General features: G+C 42.1%; 1 pseudogene across 1 annotated transcript; it reads right to left on the reverse strand.

Annotated features, from left to right (window-relative positions):
* Positions 1–687: 687 nt before the first annotated feature.
* Positions 688–1,221, reverse strand: LOC114613375 (annotated as a pseudogene). Its single transcript, XR_003710169.1, has one exon. The product of XR_003710169.1 is annotated as a 60S ribosomal protein L23a pseudogene (transcript).
* Between the last annotated feature and the right edge of the window lie 16,472 nt (positions 1,222–17,693).

Below are 17,693 nucleotides of genomic sequence, written 5' to 3' on the forward strand. Positions count from 1 at the left end.
TCTTGAGACTACTCTTCAAGGTTAAAAAACAGCTGAAAGAGCACGTAAAATTGAACGGAGTGGTTTTTTGCTTTGTACGTAAAAACTACGCATGTGTTCCCCTCCAGATGGGTCCTCCAGTGATGCTTGCCAGAAAAAACAAACAAGGTGACAAGACCCTAGACAACTTCTCTTACATAATGGAGCGCTTCTGTACTGGCCCCGGGTCTACAAACTGTGAGTCCTATGATAGAAAGCTTCCCAGAAACACACACAGGAGAGGTAGGAAACAGGCATCATTCGTTTTCAGTTACAAAAGAGGATTTGAATCATCACTGTTTTAGCCTGGGCAGAGATGTAGCTTCAAAGAGCTCATATGAATAGCACCTTCCGCTTGTGTTTGGCAATGAGACATTGGGATTAGTAGGATGAAGTGAAAACAGATAAAGGCTTCAAGTTCAGGAACATTTATGCAGAGCACATAGACTCAGCAGGGCATGCTGGGTAGGAGCCTGGGCAGAAGCTTTATTTGAATGTGTGTATTGGGTTGATGACCTTTCATGGCCTTTGTGGCACAGTGTAATTTTTTTTTCAAGTGGCAGACTAGATGTCTCTTTAGATTTCTTGATATTCTATTATCTTCCCCATTATCTTTACCCACAGACTTGGGAGATTCCTGGGCATGCATGAGGCCTAATGCCAACTTAGTTTTTTTTTTTTTTTATGGTGAAAAAAAAAGTGTATATTTAGAATTAGTCATCTGGACTCAGTTTAGATGATCCCAATCTTGTTGGCAACATCCAGAGCATCATAATCAGGAGCCAAGCGGACATATGCCTTCTTCTCTCCATCAGGCCTTATCAAGGTATTGACTTTGGCCACATCAATGTCATAGAGTTTCTTCACGGCCTGTTTGATCTGGTGCTTGTTGGCCTTGACATCCACAATGAACACAAGTGTGTTGTTGTCCTCTATTTTCTTCATGGCTGACTCAGTGGTCAGTGGGAATTTGATGATAGCATAGCGGTCAAGCTTGTTTCTCCTTGGTGCACTTTTCCGAGGATATTTTGGCTGCCTCCGGAGCCGCAGTGTCTTGGGCCGCCGGAAGGTGGGTGACGTTCGGATCTTCTTCTTTTTGTGGCTGTGGACGCCTTTCAGCACTGCCTTCTTAGCTTTCAAGGCCTTTGCTTTGGCTTCGGCTTTGGGAGGGGCAGGAGCTTCCTTCTTCGCTTTCGGCGCCATCTTGGCGAAAAGCGCCAACTTAGTTTTTAATATTCAATTTTTCAGGCCTTTTTTTTTGTTTCGGTAACAAATTTTCCCTAGGAAGTTGATATATTACTTATCAAAATTTAAACACACACATATACCACTGACACTTGTTTATTTTGTACGGTGTGATGTTAGAGAGTTTTTGAGACGTGATACTGTTCAGCACACTGATCTGTGCAGGAGCCACATGCCCCAGGGTGGACAAGCCTTGGTTTACAGTAGCCTGAGCATTCCCCATGGCAGGCAATACTTTCCTGGATGAATAGACTAATAAGCACTGCCCCTTTAATTTATAGATGACAATGTCTTGGAAGGAAAAGGTGAGAGTGTACATTTGAGGTCAGAATTAGAAGCTGAGGAATTAGAAAGGGTAAAACTTTATCCCACAGCAAATGCATTCTCAGGGTCACAATGCCATGTCTCTATCTCTAGATTTAAATCAAAGCTGGCTGCTCCCTAGGACTCTTTCTGCCAGGGTAGGGGTGGGGGTGGTCCCCAGTGCAGGGGGCCTGTTCAGGCTCCTGTCCAGTCCACCCTGTCACTCTGTCGTCTCTTGCCCTTTCTGACTGCTCTCCTCACTTTTCACAGTCACTGGTGGCTTTGTCATGGAGCTCCTTCACTGTCCCTTTCTCTTGTTCCCTATCGTAGTTGAGAGGATGTTCTGCCTACCTAAGTTAGAGCTGGACTTCTAGACTCTGAGTCCTGTACCCCTTGTTTTCTTTCAGCCCAAGGATTCTTTTCTACTAACGTTGCTTGGAGTCTGGGAGGGAAACGTCTGTTTCCACCACTCTACCTAACTCTAGTCAACATACTTATTTCCAGTCTCTCTGCTCCTCTCAGGCATTTCCTTGCACAAAGCACGGCTGCAAGTGGGTTATCCAGAATGTAAACGGGAGGATTTGTCTAAGTTCCTTTCCCTTCCACCCTTGGCTCATGGCGGCTGTTAGATACGGCACAAGCTCCCCCGCACAGCATTGATGGGCCTGTTTAGCTTTGGGAGAAGATAAAAAGCCAGTGTTTGATGAGGTCCGCAGTCATGCAGATTCATAACGCTAATATTAGTTAATTAGTCAATGAATCAATTAGTTGTTGTCATGTATCTTTCTTGGTCTGTACTCAAATGCCATGGCATGAGTGTGAAGGTCAGACAACTTTTGGGAGTTGGTTCTTTCCTCTTATCATGGGTTCTAGGAACGGGACTCAGGTCACCAGACTTGCAGGGTGCTTCCATGCCCTGAGCCATCTCAGTGTCCCTGGAGTATTATATTTTTTTTTTAAAGGCATTTTTTTAAAAGTGTATAATTAGCCTAACTAGAAGGGACTTTGGAGTTTATAGAAGTTTGTCTTTACAGGTTAAAGTTGTTTCTGAAAACTGAAGTCCCTAAAAGTCATGCTTCCTCCTGCCTCTCAGATGTCCATGGATGCATGTTTGAACAGTTTCTTTTATATGTATGCCATGATGATTCTTAGGAGAGATTTTGGGGGAATTTAGAAATCACAACTTCTAATTTTGAGAAGTTGTCTGTACAAAGCATCTGTTCAGTCTTTGCCTATTTCTTAAGGATCGTGACAAAACAGATATATCACCTCTGGGACAAAGCTAGTAGAAATAACAGCATTTTTTTTATTAGGAAATTAACATGCCTTGGAAATAATGACCTCGTTTCCTGAATAAACTCTGGTGATTTATGAGCCCCTTGCAACTGTTTTTAATCTCTGTTGTTAGCTTTTATGTATGTAATTTAAGGAAGAATAATTAGAGACATGTTGGTGATAGTCTCTGCTCAATGTGTGGAATATGATATAAGATGCCAAAAGAAACCCATGGCATTAAGAAGAAAGTCAGCAACTATTTAGTATTTCCAGATAACATTTTACTTTTGTGACTTGTCCCACGTTTCAGCTGATTAATACATAAATGTCTTCAGTGGAAGGCAGGGTGATCTGTTCTTCAAATGCAAGATACTGAAGTTGATCAATCTTATGGTTTGAATATGAAATGCCCCCCTCCCTCCCCAGGTTTGTGTGTTTGAGCACTGGGTTCCCAGACATTGGCACTGTTTGGAGAGACTGGGAAAGCTTGAAGAGTCAAGGCCTAGCTAGAGGAAGTGGATCACAGTGGTGGTGAGCTTTATAAAGCATTGTACTGTTGCTCCCTGCTCTGGCCAGATGTCTCAGCTTTGTGTTTTACCAAGATTGTGAGGAGTCCTAGCTAACAGCTCCTGATACCACAAACTCCACCATGTCTACCTACCATGATGGTCTGCATCTTGTTCAACCATGAGCTAAAATGTGTCCTGCTCCCCTAAAGTTGCTTCTTGTCAGATATTTGGTGAGAGTAACAAGAAAAGCAAACAGCAGTCATTGAACAGCTTGCCTAGTGCTGTTGAGGAGGGTCTGGTACATGCCTAACACAGCCCTGGGAACATCTGTCATAAGCTATTTGAATATGCTTTCCTCTGTGCCTCTCAGTAGCTGAGACATTGTGATTATTGAGGGAAAAGACCTTTGTATTCATTTTTTTCCTCTGGCTAAGAAGTTGAATCTAACATGCTCTATGATTCAGGTAGAACTTCATGCTACCCTCTATACTCAGTTAATAAAACCTTATTCTTGCCAGGAAGTGGCGCACACCTTTGATCCCAGCACATGGGAGGCAGAGGCAGGTGGATCTCTGAGTTCAAGGCCAGCCTGGTCTACAGAATGAGGGCTACAAGAGAAACACCATCTGGATGGGAGAGAGAGAGAGAAGAGAGAGAGAGAGAGAGAGAGAGAGAGAGAGAGAGAGAGAGAGAGAGAGAGAGAGAGAGAGAATAAAACCTTAAACCTTATTCTTTCTGGAGACTTAGAGGGCTAAAGGAATCAGTTAAAACATGATCCACCAGGGAATTCTTGTGCTTTGGGATGTGGTGATAACTGACAGCCTGTGTGGCTTCCAGTGATGAAATTTAAGCATCTGGTGTTAAGTGGGAGGGTACCTGCCCTACCTAGTGTGAGGTGATGACTTGGGAACTTCTAGAGAGCAAGGATGAGGTGTAATTCCTCTGTTCTTGCAAACTGAGGATGACAGACTAGACAAGTTCTTCACCATGCCCTTTGGGAAGGGAATGCCAGGTCTCTGTGGTTCACATTCCTTGATTTACATAACAGATACATTCCCCTAAAGTTTATGTAAGTGGTATCATATTGTTAGGGAACCAGAGCATCCCATTCTTTAAAATACCATTATTCTGAATCTATTTGACATGGGAAGGAAATACTGTGGCACAGAGAATTCTGAGCTAGTCTATTGTATAGATCTGGGTTTTCAAATGAGAGTCTTGTTAGACATAGAGTCTTCCTGGGAATGTGTCACAAAATATTCAGCAACTCTGCTAAATCCCAGTGGGAGGCAGTAACCCTGAAGGATCTCCATGGACACAGAGAGGGTCTTTGAGTTGCAAGATTACTGTGTGCCCTTTGATGAGTGTCCTTTGGTTGGTTCAACTAAAATAAAAATAAATCACTTTGTATATTTTAATTTAACTAGGCAATGGACAGTTTAAAGGCATGAAATGAAGCAATTTCAATTGCTTAAGTAGCTAAGGCAAGCCAGTCATTCTTTCAGTCTCATTCAGGTGTGTGTGTGTGTGTGTGTGTGTGTGTGTATTTTGAGACAGCGTCCTGTAACTCACTTTATAGACCAGGCTGGCCTTGAACTCACAGAAATCTGCTTACCTCTTACTCCCAACTTCTGGGGTTAAAGGTGTGAGCCACCCTACCTAGAGCTGTCTATGGTTGTAAGTGCCAGAACGCTTGAGTCTATGCATGTGCACAGTATAAGTGAGGTATGGGAGCAGAGGAAGACTAGGCAGAGGTTGTGGCAGTTCGTGTGTGAAACAGTCACGGTTACCAGGAGCTTCTGCTTTGCTTCTGTGTTAGCTCCTTGTCGGAACTGGGAGAAAGGTGATCTACCTGGCAGGAGAAAAAGAACAAATCTCATGTTGGCTTCTTACATGCAAACTTAAGACCCCGAGAATCCCATTCAGTCTTTGTATTTTGTGTTCTTTTATCTGGTGAGCAGTTCAGGCTTGAATGCAGTATTGGCCTTCATCTGAAGAGAGGTGAGGCAGCCAGGGGGCATGATCACAACACCCAAGGGTGGAGATGGGTTCTGTTTGCAAAATGCACTGTTGCCAGTGCAGGACCTTTCTCCTCTGGCTTCTGTTTTAGCACGTGCTTGTAAAAGGCACTGGATCTGTTCACAGGAACATTTTCCCAGCCCTGGGCTTTCTGGATTGTTTTCATGTGACCAGAAGTCCTCAGCAAACAAAGGCAAAACAGGACCTAAAGCCAAGCAGTGAGCAGTGCACAGGAGGATGAGGATCTGATCAGCAAAATGTGGCCCAGAGAGGACTGAGCTGCAGACAGAGGAGAGAGATGTGACCTGTCAGTCATCAAGTAGTTAAGGAGAGGTGGCCTGAAGGCAGTGAAGGGTCCATGGGCTTGAGATCTTCTACACAAACACATGGATGGTGAAATTTCAGATACTCCATTACTGCAGCCTAGAAACCCAAGAAGTCCCAAAAGAGGCTCGCCAAGCCTTACATCAGGAGAACTCCAAACCATGGCTGAAAACAGAGGATTTAGAGACAGTTAAGGGAGAGAGGTGTGAGGCAGAAGCCTGATGTTCCGTCAGTCCTCAGATAGACCTGTGTCAGCAATGGTAAGCCCTACATTGCAACAGGACTCTCAGCCTCACTTCTTAAAATTCACATATTGGTTATAAAAATTGATATCTAAAGGTACAGGCCTTTGAATAGCCAAACCAAATTGGAAGAGAAAAATATTTTTTATACTGTAAATATTTGTGACTAAGTGGCTGTTTCATTTAATGGTTTAAGTTCATGGTGAAAGGAAGTTATGCCCAGGAGGTGTTTGCTTGCTTGCTTGCTTAATTAATTAATTAATTAATTAATTCCTCTACTTGGAGTTACAGGGCTTCCTGCGTGCTCCTAGATATTCTGCTAACTAAGCTACATCTCCAACCCTTGTTTTTCTTTGTGTCTCTTACTGTCATTGATTCTGGAAGCTATGCTGGTATAATGCATTGTTGGTTAGCCTCTTTCGAATGTAAAAATTCAGACTGGGGAGAGATATCCAAAAGTTGGGTCATTTCCCTGCATGCTCCTGTTAGTGTCTATGTACCCAGACAGAAATTTAGTCCAAGCGTACACAAGTCTCTGAATTTACTAACAAGATCTTGTTGTAAATCCTGAAAGGTGGTCTATGTTTATAAGTGCCTTCTAACATTTCTGCCTCTTTGGGCTTCTCTTTTATACATGTTAACCAGAGGGTTTAGAAAACTGGGGATGCTTGGGAAAATGTTAGAAAATATTGGAGTTAAGCCAGCGTGTGTTCAGCTTCGAGATGTAAATATGTCCTCGCAGGTCGCGGTGAAGGAGGGCAGCTAGCGCGTTTCTATTTACCGCGGGTTCCCATAGATTCGCATTATCTGGCCTGTAGAGTTCATCTGGTACCAACACTGAATGGCGCGCCTTTCCTTCGTACAGTCTGTGAGTGGATGTGAGGCTTGATGACAGCTCCGGGGATAACAAAACTGAGGAGAGGGGAAACAGATAGCGCTGCTCTCACCCTGAGCTCAGTCGGAGCAAACTGGAGGACCTCATCTCTAGGCAGCTTCCTCTGGGCTCGAATGGCAGACGGATGCCTGGAGCCTTTGGGCTCAGGTATCTCGTCATTGTGAACTGAACCAAGGACAGATTTGATTTGTAGCCCGCATTTTGACCTCTCTCTGGTGGGAAAGGCTGGAAGTTGTTCCCAACTTGCCCTTTTCACTCAGACTGTTTCCATCTTGGTCCTCTGCTCCCAGTTGCTCGTCAACTTCAAGAACACCTTCCATATTTTTGCAAATAATCCTCTAGTGATTGAGTTCCAGATGGAGGGATGGGAAAGAAACTGGACCAGAGATGGGAGGCTGGGATCAATGGAAAGGCCTCTGGAAGGCTGACCTATTGACAATTTGGGGGCACAAAAATGACAAACCTTGACTTGAGAGATTTATAGTCCTAGGAAGACCACATGTGTCTCTCTAGGGCAAATCTTTACATGAGTGAGGGCAAGTTAAAATGAATAAAGAAAGCAAATTTGAAGGGGTCAAGGGTCATGAGAGCAGGACTTTGCTACTCTGCCTATCCAGGGAGCTGGGGTTTGGTGACAGTCAGATGATTTTAAACCAATTGTGTTTTATGAAGTCAAAATCTTTTTTATGCCAGATGTTGTAGCTCCATGTTGGATAATCAGCAGCCATCTATCTGTAAAGGCCATCTACAGCACAGGTACTCATGATGAAGCAAGCAGTGACCCATGTTGACAGGCTTGGGGAGATACTTTCCAAAAAGCTATCTTCCAAGCCCTGTAGATCTCTTGCAATTCCTTGGCACAGAAACACTTTAACCAATTGGTGACCACCACTAGGCATTACCCATGAGCCTTCCTTATCTAGGCCAGAGCTTCTTGACCCCAGGCATTGGATCTTTCTGTTTAAACTTAGTTTATTTTCTTAAATAATTCTTTATAAAAGGTCAAGAAATAATATGTCAAAGTTCATATAAAATTTCAGCTTGGGAGACATTGTATTAAATAGATGATCCTAGACCCAACTCCGTGTTTTCTTTTGATCTCTTCACTATAGCTACCAGAATTTTAAAATTATGTATATGGTTCATATTATATTTCTAGCGGTAACAATTAGTTTTCTGACTTCTTTTTTCTTTTTTGGTGCTAGGTGCTTAGCTTAGGGGCTTTTGCATCCCAGGTAATCCTTCTGCTTACTAATCTACATTTCCAGCCTAAACATTTGATACAATAGACAAATAAAAAGGAATCATGAGGGGAGAGAGGTGGCTTGGTGGAGAAAGTACTTACTATGCATGTTACAATCCTTAGGCTCCACATAAGGAGTGTGCTTGCAAGCATAGTGCCAAGTGGGCAGAGATGGGAGGATGCTGGGGTCTTGTTGGCTAGCACTCTAGCTGAAATGGAAAGCTCCAGGTTCAGAAAGAGGTGCTATCTCAAAAGGTAAGATGAAGAGTGGGCTAAGCACATACTTGCCATTGACCTTGACTTCCACATATGCCTACACAGGCATGTGCACCTTCACATGTATGTACATGTGTGTACACCTTCACATGCATGCACACACAAAGAAATACTATCAGGCAAAGGATTAATTTAAAGATATTCACTGGTTCAGGATATTTTGATTATTTAAATAATGAAATATTTGGAATATTTATGGAATATAGCTATAATTAATACTTTGCTACTGTGAAGGAATTTATAATCTCACCAAGGAGATAGGCATGCTAACCAGATTCATTAATAACTATTTTTACACAGTTTATTGTTTCACAACATCATATACACATATATATGTATAATGTGCCTTAATTATATTCCCTCTCACGTAGCCTGTCTTATTTTTCTCCTCCCACAAACCCCTTCTTCCCAAGTGTCTTTCCAACTTTCCATGTCTCATCCTAGTTGTCTGTAAATCTTAGACTAGAAATGAAGGGCCAACCTCACACCCACATGATGAGTGATCATTGGCCCATATCCATAACACAAAAGTTAGGGCTGTGTCGAGCCACAAGCGCATTAAATTTTGATCAAAAAATAGTCTCAATATTTGTCAATTTGAAAAGGGGAAGGCACATCTTGATATCTGGTTAAGAGAAAATGTCTTGAACAGAATTAGGGTAATCTTAAGGGCTTATCCAAGTCACAAAACTGCACCAACCCTAACCCATTGTCCCACCTTCAAACAAGTGAGCAAGGGGACTGGCCAAGCCCAGCCTTCTCCATGAATCTGGCAGAGTGTTTACTTCTTGTTTTGGAGAGACTCTCTCCTACCTTCAGGCTCCAGCTGCTGGAGTCCTGCTAGTCAGGCTTTTTCCGGTTACATTCTGTAATGTTTTAATCTCTTGTCGATCAAGTTTTCTAATGGTTATATTGAGTAACACCTCTTCCCACATGCATTTTCTGGTGTCTGTTCTTAACAGGCATGTGACCTTCCCTACCTTTCTAAATCCTTGCATGATGCCAGGGACCAACCTAACCAAGGCATCAGGGGAAGAACAAAAGGGCAGACAGACATACAAACACAGAAAAGCTGGGGTTGGGTGGTCTGGGCTCTCAGATGGTGAAGGCACAGGACCCTGGAAACTTAGTGTGTTTATTATATACGGTCAAATGGGGAATCGGGGTTCTTGGATGCAGCTGAATGAGGAAGTAGAGTTATTACAAGCAGGTAAACAGGAGGCAGGTTTAGCTTGGTAGAAGCGGTCTCTGTAGGGGAGTGGTCTTCAGGCTGTAAACATGGTGGTAGTTGGGGAAGCAAAGCACAACGGACATCTCCCATTTTCTGCACATACTCTGTCAATATTCACACTCAGACCTGAGGGTGGATTTGCTTATGTCAACCACACACATTCACTCAGGAATTCACTGGCTCCCTATGCTGCTTGATCACTAGGAGGAATTACTTCACTGTCTCGCAACACATACTTTGATATTAACTGTCATCTTAAAGCTGTATGGGAAAGCCTTTTCTGTTTTCTTGCTTCAAATATCATGAAGTTTCTTGTTTGTTTGCTTGCTTCTTTGTTTTCTTCTGTTGCTGTGATAAAAACACCCTGCCAAATCACAAATTCACCACAAGAAAAGAATAAGGAGTCCCCAGTAATAGCCAGGAAAATCAAAGCAGCAGGAGCTTTAATCGGCTGACCACAGGAAGAAGACATCGGTGAACGTCTGTGCTCAGCGCGCTATCTCTTTTTTTCTATAGTCCAGATCCCAACCTAGGCACCAGTGCCACCCACGATGGGGCCAGTCTTCTACCTGCATCAACCTAATCAAGATAATGCCTGCCAGGCTTTCCCAGAGGCCTATCCTCCAAACAATCTCATCTGATTGACAGCTAAGATTAACTGGTACAATCACGATTTCTAAAGTGTTGAGGGATAAAAGAAAACGAGTACTGAATGCCAGATTTAATATCCAGGTAGATTTTTCTCATTTCTCTTTTGTCTTACAACGTTTAGAGACCTGGCACTTACACAAATAAGCAGCACATTTCTATGGAGTTTGACTGTGTTGGATTAATATTAGACGTGACCAGAGTGCTGTCAAGTAGGGTTGCCAGTGCTTAGGGTCTGCGCTGGGTGTCTACAGGTCCTCGGCCTCTTATCCAAAGAACTGAAAATAAGGTAGATTTGTGGAAGAAGCAGGATAGAAGTATTTAGAGTGAAGTGATCGTGCATATTAGAGGGATACACTGTGGAGACAGACAGAGGGCCATGGGAGTGACAGGGTACACAGGCACTGACTATTGTTCAGAGCTTCCTTTGATGGGGATTCAAGAGGAGGACTTTGCTTACTAACCAAAGTAGTGTGGGCTAGCTTTTATTTTGACTGATAGATTAGGTTATGTAATCATCTTGTTTATTGTGTAAGACCCTTTCCACAGTGGGTCTGATTTTTACCATACACATGCCCAATTATACATGTGCATAGGATGTTAATAGGGAACTCTCTCTAAAAGGTTACCAGAGAACAAAGTTTTTGCATTCCCATGCATGCACCCAATACCAGTTCAGGCCAGATTAGTCTTTATACCCAGATATATTGGGAATATAGGTACACAGAAACTGCCTAAATATGACTACTATTGGGGGTGGCAAAACTTGTGTCATTGTTCAAAGATGGGAGGGAGTGTTGTCTGTTGTAGATGAGGGAGGGTCTGAGAAGGGTCTGAGGTTGCTAGATGCGGTGTTTGAAGACAGGTATGTGCACCCAGTATGTGCAGGTGAAGGAACTACACTTCTAAGTACATTGTTAAAAGATAGGTGTATATTTATAACCCCAAACCAAATGGGGTCCCAAGCTAAGCTTACCTTTTTTTTTTTTTTTTTTTGTTCAAATTGGCCTCAAACTTGCAATCTTTTTGCCTTGGCCTCCCATACTATGCCTGGCCCTGCTGTGACTCTTTCATAGAATTTTGATAAATATATATTAATGTTGTCTTATTGTTTCTTGTATAAGTCACTGGATTCTATGATTTTTGAAATGGCTGTTCTCTCTTATTTATGGCTTTGGTACAATACTTCTCAAAGCATTGCTTTTTATGCAGAAATATGATTGCTGATTTATTATTTTTTTCTACTCACATTGGCTTTTAATTATGTAACTCTCTTCATACCATTCTCATTTCCATGGCATCAACCAGGTGCATGTGCAGTACAACATTTACTCATGTCTGGCTATTGCTGACTGAAGCTATCTGGGCCAGCAACAAATGCCTAACAGGTCCATCAAGTTTGTAAGTGCTCAGTCATTAGCTTGAAATGGAGTTGATTCATTGAGTTCAGACTTTACTATTTGTTGTAATATCTTTCTTTACTCCTTCCTCTTCATCATGTTAACAGTCAATCCAGCCTATACTGTAGCATTCTATGCAGCACCTCCTGCTTCAACTAACCTTCGAATAGCATAACATACATTCAGAATTACAGTGGGAACCGCTATGTATGCTGGGCCTTTAATGCCAGCACTTGGAAGGCAGAGGCAGGAAGATCTCTGAGTTTGAGACCAGCCTGTCTACACACCAAATTCCAGGACAGCTAGGACTACACAGAGAAATATTTTCCTTCTCCCCCCACCAAAAGATATTGTTAGATGTGTGTGTAACAGGAGAAGAGCACTGGGTATTGATTATTGTCAGTTGAGCTGACTCCATCCATCTGAGCTCTCTGCTATTGTGTGAGGTTTCAGCCCCATCTCCCAAGGAGAATGAAACTAGCCAGTTAGGGCTGGCTATATCACAGCAGTTAGAATTTCCTACTAGGGATTTGAATCTGACTAGAACAAAAGAGTGAGAAGTAATATAGAAGTCATTTTACTAGTATCAGTAGTGCCTTGAGTCCAGTGTTGGTTAATGGAAGTATTGAATCTAAAGTCCAGGATTAGATTACCCTTTATTTCTGTGGCCTGATCTTAGAGATTAATAGCTGAATCTCTGTTGCTATCTTGTCTCGTTTTGTTTTGTTTTTGTTTTAGAGACAGTGTTTCTCTGTGTAACAGTCTTGGCTGTCCTGGAACTCTCTTTGTAGACTAGTCTGACCTTGAACTCACAAAGACCTACCTGTCTGTTTCCTGAGTGCTGGGACTAAAGGCCCACGCCTCACACCCTGCTATGTTGTCTCTTTATGAGTCAGATTCTTCACTTTTCCTCTGGGTCCCAGGAAATCTTTACACTGACATTTATCTTTTCCTTTGTGACTCAGAATTTGCTTGGTTTTCAGATAAGATGTGCTCACAAGTGCCCAGACCACTTTTATCCCATGGTTTACCAATCTTCTCCTCTGATAATGAGAAAAATCAAGTGGCAAGTATTTTGTGGGGAAGCACTTTTAGGGGATGCAGATGCTGTAGTCAGAATTCACGGTCCTGGAGGTTTTGATCGAGTCTTGCTGGAATTTGTTGTATTTCTTCGAATGGTGTTGCATTTTGTTCTGGCCTGTAGTTGAGTTCAGTTGAATCATAGTATCAAGGATGTTACTACTAGAACTGTTCACATTGTGAAGAAAGGCAATATACAGGTCAAATCAGTAATGACTATTCTTTAATTGTAAGATAAAGAGATGGATTGTTTTCACCCTCTGAATCCTAAACCTGGTTTACCATGTAATTGCAATATGCAACTTGATAAAATCTTTTTGAAGATGTTTTTAAAATCAATTTTATTGCCTATAAGAAAATATAGCATACATTCTTGTATCTTTTATCACAAGACTTTCAACATTTTTGCCAACCTTATTTTATCTATAATCACACCCCCTCCATCTAAATGTTTTGTGAAAGTCCAAACACCTTGTTGAGTTACTCATGAACATTGTTGACTGAAAATAAGCTCTGGCCATGTCTCTATGTCAAGGCTTCACCTAGTTCTCACTATTAGATGAAAACTGTCTTCAAAGTGATTCTGAAATTAAAATGGACCTTGAAAGACAATTTAAAAAATTTGATTTATTTATTCTATGTGTACAAGTGTTTTGCCTACATGTATATATCTGTATCATATGTGTGCCCTTGTATGTCAGAAGAAGACATTTGACCTGGAACTGGAGTTAACGGATGGTTGTGAACTACCATGTGGGTTCTGCAAACCAAAGCTGGTCTTCTTCAACAGTAACAAGTGCTCTTCACCACTGAGCCCTCTCTCCTGCCTGTTGAGAGACACTTTAAGAGATTATTTATATGGTAATTTGAGTATCCATTTCTAATTGGCCAGGCATTTTTATTATGTTCTTTATATAACCAATCCATCTATTTCTGTTTCAACAAGTGCAAGCAAGATTTTGCAAAATTGCTTTTAGAAATTGTTGCAAAGCGATGGTTTATAGAGTAATTGTTTAGTTTTTTTTCCTTCAGAAGAAATGCCAAAGTTCAAGGTTTAACAACAATTTCCATTTTCTTTTCTTTTTTTTTTTTTTGAGACAGGGTTTCTCTGTGTATCCCTGGCTGTCCTGGAACTCACTCTGTAGACCAGGCTGGCCTTGAATTCAGAAATCCACCTGCCTCTGCCTCCCAAGTGCTGGGATTAAAGGCATGTGCCACCACTGCCCAGCTAAAGACAGTTCATTTTTTAAAAGTCATATAACTGCTGTGATGAATATTTATCAAATGATCCTGAACTAGTATTAATGTTTCAAAAATACTTTAGATGATACAAGGCAGTAATATTAAGATAGGCTTGAGATTCATAACGATTGTTTTCTAGTATAGCATATGAGCTATGGATACAATACTCTTGGACCCAGATTCCCTAACATCTTTTTGCAAATCAGCTTTGTTAACTTGGCATACTTCCGGTATAGTAAGTCTCATTTTGACATTATTTAGATTAGCTAGAATATGCCATTTCCAACCCCAAACACTAGAAACAATAACAGCAAAACTCATGCTAGGATTATTAACATGTTTTCTTCCATTTAACATTTAATTGGCAAGTTGAGGTTTTCTTTTCTAAAAGTTGTACTGTGGAGTTTGCAAGCACAGCTCTGCGTGGAGCCCTTTGTCCAGCATGCACAGGCCCCCGAGTTTGGCCCCACACACTGCAAACCAAGGCTGTTCTTTCCATTACAGATTTTTTACTCTGCCTGGTTTCAGTTCCCTCTGTTTGTGTCAGCAGTCTAAAGCGACCGGCTGGTGTAATAATACTATTAGAGATAAATGTTGGTGCCTACTCCATAATAAAGTAAATAAAACTCCATGTAACTCCATTAAGCCCACCCCAAATTACATGGTGATAGTGTCTGCTGCCTCAGCCAGACTGCAAGCCTGGGCTGGGCTGCAAGGTCGCTACGCTCACTCCCACTTCATCTAGTCCAGAGCATTGCATGTGGTGAGCACTCCAAAATGTTTATGGGTTGGAAATAAACAAACACATTTAAAATAGGATTTGGAAAGCACTTCCTTCACAGATGCAGCGTTGGGGCTCAGTTGGCTCCAGGCCTCCCAGAGCTTCCTGCTGCACACAGTCTTGCATTCAACAGAACTTCAGAGAAACAGACTAAGGGCAGGAGGCCTGGGTTTGGTTAGGCCTCAAGAAGGACAGGCATAGCTCCTCTAAACGAGAGCAGGATGGTGGCAGAGCGCTAGGAGAGCTGTGGCTTTCCGGTCAGGACCTATTGCTTCTGGGTGGGATGCTCATCTACTCTGGGGCCTCATTGTCATAACTGTACATATAGGTACATGCTATGTTATGTTATGTTATGTTATGTTATGTTATGTTATGTTATGTTATGTTATGTTATGTTATGTTATGTGCCTAGAGCAAGGCCAGTGTTTCTCAACTGTCACTGGGTTTCTGAATGTGTTGGAGGTCTTAATAGCATGCAGGCTTGGGTTTGGAAGGTCTCTGGTGGGCCCCAAGACTCTTTCTCTCCAGTAAGTTTGCTGATGATGAGAAAGAAGACAGAACTTGTTTAGGTCATCTCTGTGTAATATATGCTTGCTATCTGTGTCACCTCTGTGTTTCTAAATACTATAAATTAAAGAGATCATATACTTTATATCTTTTTGCTGTAAAGAACTTAATAGCCCCATGTTTTATATCCACATCATACAGATTCCAGTGCCGAAGAAATAAAAAACATTTTACTCTTCTTCTTCCTCCTCCTTCTCCTCTTCTTCTTCTTCCTCCTCCTCCTCTTCCTCCTCCTTCTTTTTACTTCAAGAACAATTCTAAAATTTTACTTTTCATATCAAAAGCAGAAGCACTGGTGGACTGAGAACATAGGGTTAGAAGAGACACAATGGGAGAGGATGTCCCAGTGAATGTCTTGGGACTCTCTGCAACCTGAATTTTAGAAGTTGGGCTGTTATTTAAGCCATATGGTATCTAAGTTACCAAGTGTTATGGTTTTAATAAGAATGGCCACCAGAAGCTCATACATGTGAATGCTTAGTCACTGGAGAATAGAGTTGTTTGAAAAGATTATGATTAAGAGGTGTGGTTTGTTGGAGAAGGTGTGTCCCTGAGCATATGTTCTTTGAGATTTCCAAAGCTCCTGGAGGTCCAGTCTCTTACTCTGCATGATGATCAGGATGTAGCTTTCAATTGCTGTTCTAGCTCTTGCCTGTATGCTACCATGCTTTCTACCATAATGATAATGGGCTAAACCTCTGAAACTATAAGCAAAACACCAATTAAATGGTTTAAGAATTGCCTTGGTCATGGTGTATCTTCACAGCAATAGAATACTAACTAAGATGTCAAGAGAGTATAGTTAATTTGTAGGTATAAGTAGCATCAGTAAAAATGTAAAATTACAGCCAGGTATAGTGGCACATGCCTTTAATCCCAGCACTCAGGAGGCAGAGGCAGGAAGATCTCTGTGAGTTCAAGGCCAGCTTGGACTATATATCGAGTTCCGGATACCCAGAGTTGTATGGTAAGACCCTGCTTCAAAAAACAAAATGTAAAAAATTAAAATTACTGTAGAAATCTGAGAGTAGATTATACTTCCTGGACAATTGGACATACATGGAATTCCTTCCTGACCTCAAGAATTCAGTTTTCTTGACTTAGTCCTTCAGTTTTCAGAGTCAAAGAATACATTCATTTCCCAGAATGCTAACAGGTCTTTGGGGATCCAGGCAAAGAAGAACATGCGTGGGTGAAGTTCACAGATCCATATTGGTTGTGGCCTCTTGCTCACTCAGTGGAGATTAGAATTGACCCTGTCACTCTCTAGCACGGTGTTATGACTGACCCAGTGCAAAATGAACATGAAACTGGGAGAAGGTATTGTAGAAATTTGTCTTAAGGAGATCCTACTAAAGAAGAGAGAATTTCGCTGTCAGCTGGCTTTCTTTCTACTATGAACCACCCCAAACCTGCTTGGTGGGGTTCATACCACTCAAGTGTCTTTTCTCTCTCTCGACAGGACCAAGGCTCCCATCTTCCTCTGCCCTCACAAGATGAATGGGAGCCTGAGAACCCAGTAAAAGCCATGCTGGACTCTTGCAGTTGCAAGTCCAGTTGCGACATCTGGGGACTGGGGAGGCATGTTGGCCTAAAGCTCGGAAAACTGTTGTGACATCCTTGTTCTCACAATAGGTGGCCTTTTCGCTCCCCTGGGGACTGGAGTGCCACCCAAGCTGACAACTGTGAAAGCGGAAGAGATCATGAATCAAGGAAATGTCCAGACCAGGGGCCCAAAGCTTAAAAAAAAAAAAAAATTGTGGGCTAAGAAATGGATACCAGAAGATCACAGGCCCGTGATGCCTCCAGTATTTTGTCTCCGTGAATTTCCTCCAGCTTTGATCTCAGCTGTGAGAGTCCTGGAACCCCAGGGTCTCACTCATACTGAGATTTAACCTTACCCCATAACAATGCAGATTCTCAGGCCTCCTGGGAGATCTAGTGGTGAATGTCCAGAGGTGGAATCTGAAAAATCCATTTCTTTTTCTGTTTCTTCTAATCCCATCTTCCTTCCTTCCTTTTGTTTCTTCTTCTTCCTTCTTTTTCTTTCTTTTCTTGCTTTCTTTTGTCTTCTCTTCTTTCAAAAATAAACCTTATTAGCTGGATGTGACATCAGTCTTATAATCCCAGCACCTGAGATGCTGAAGTAGGACTGCCATGAATTTGAAGCCAGCCTGGGCTACATAACAAGCCTGAGGCCCACCTAGGATATAGAGTGAAATTCTGTTTTAACAAGACAGAATGTCTTCAGATGCCTTCCACTGGCCGTGTAGGACGTACTGTGGATGGGTGTTTGTGAACACTGAGGTTTTTGTTGTGTTCTTCACTTCTCAGGGCCCTGGTGGGCCAGGCTCTTGTGTCTTGTCCCAGTATTCCTGGCAACTCTGCTTCCAGA

Source organism: Grammomys surdaster, unplaced genomic scaffold (genome assembly GCF_004785775.1).
Source record: "Grammomys surdaster isolate TR1022 unplaced genomic scaffold, NIH_TR_1.0 126198, whole genome shotgun sequence".
Taxonomy (NCBI): Eukaryota; Metazoa; Chordata; class Mammalia; order Rodentia; family Muridae; genus Grammomys; species Grammomys surdaster.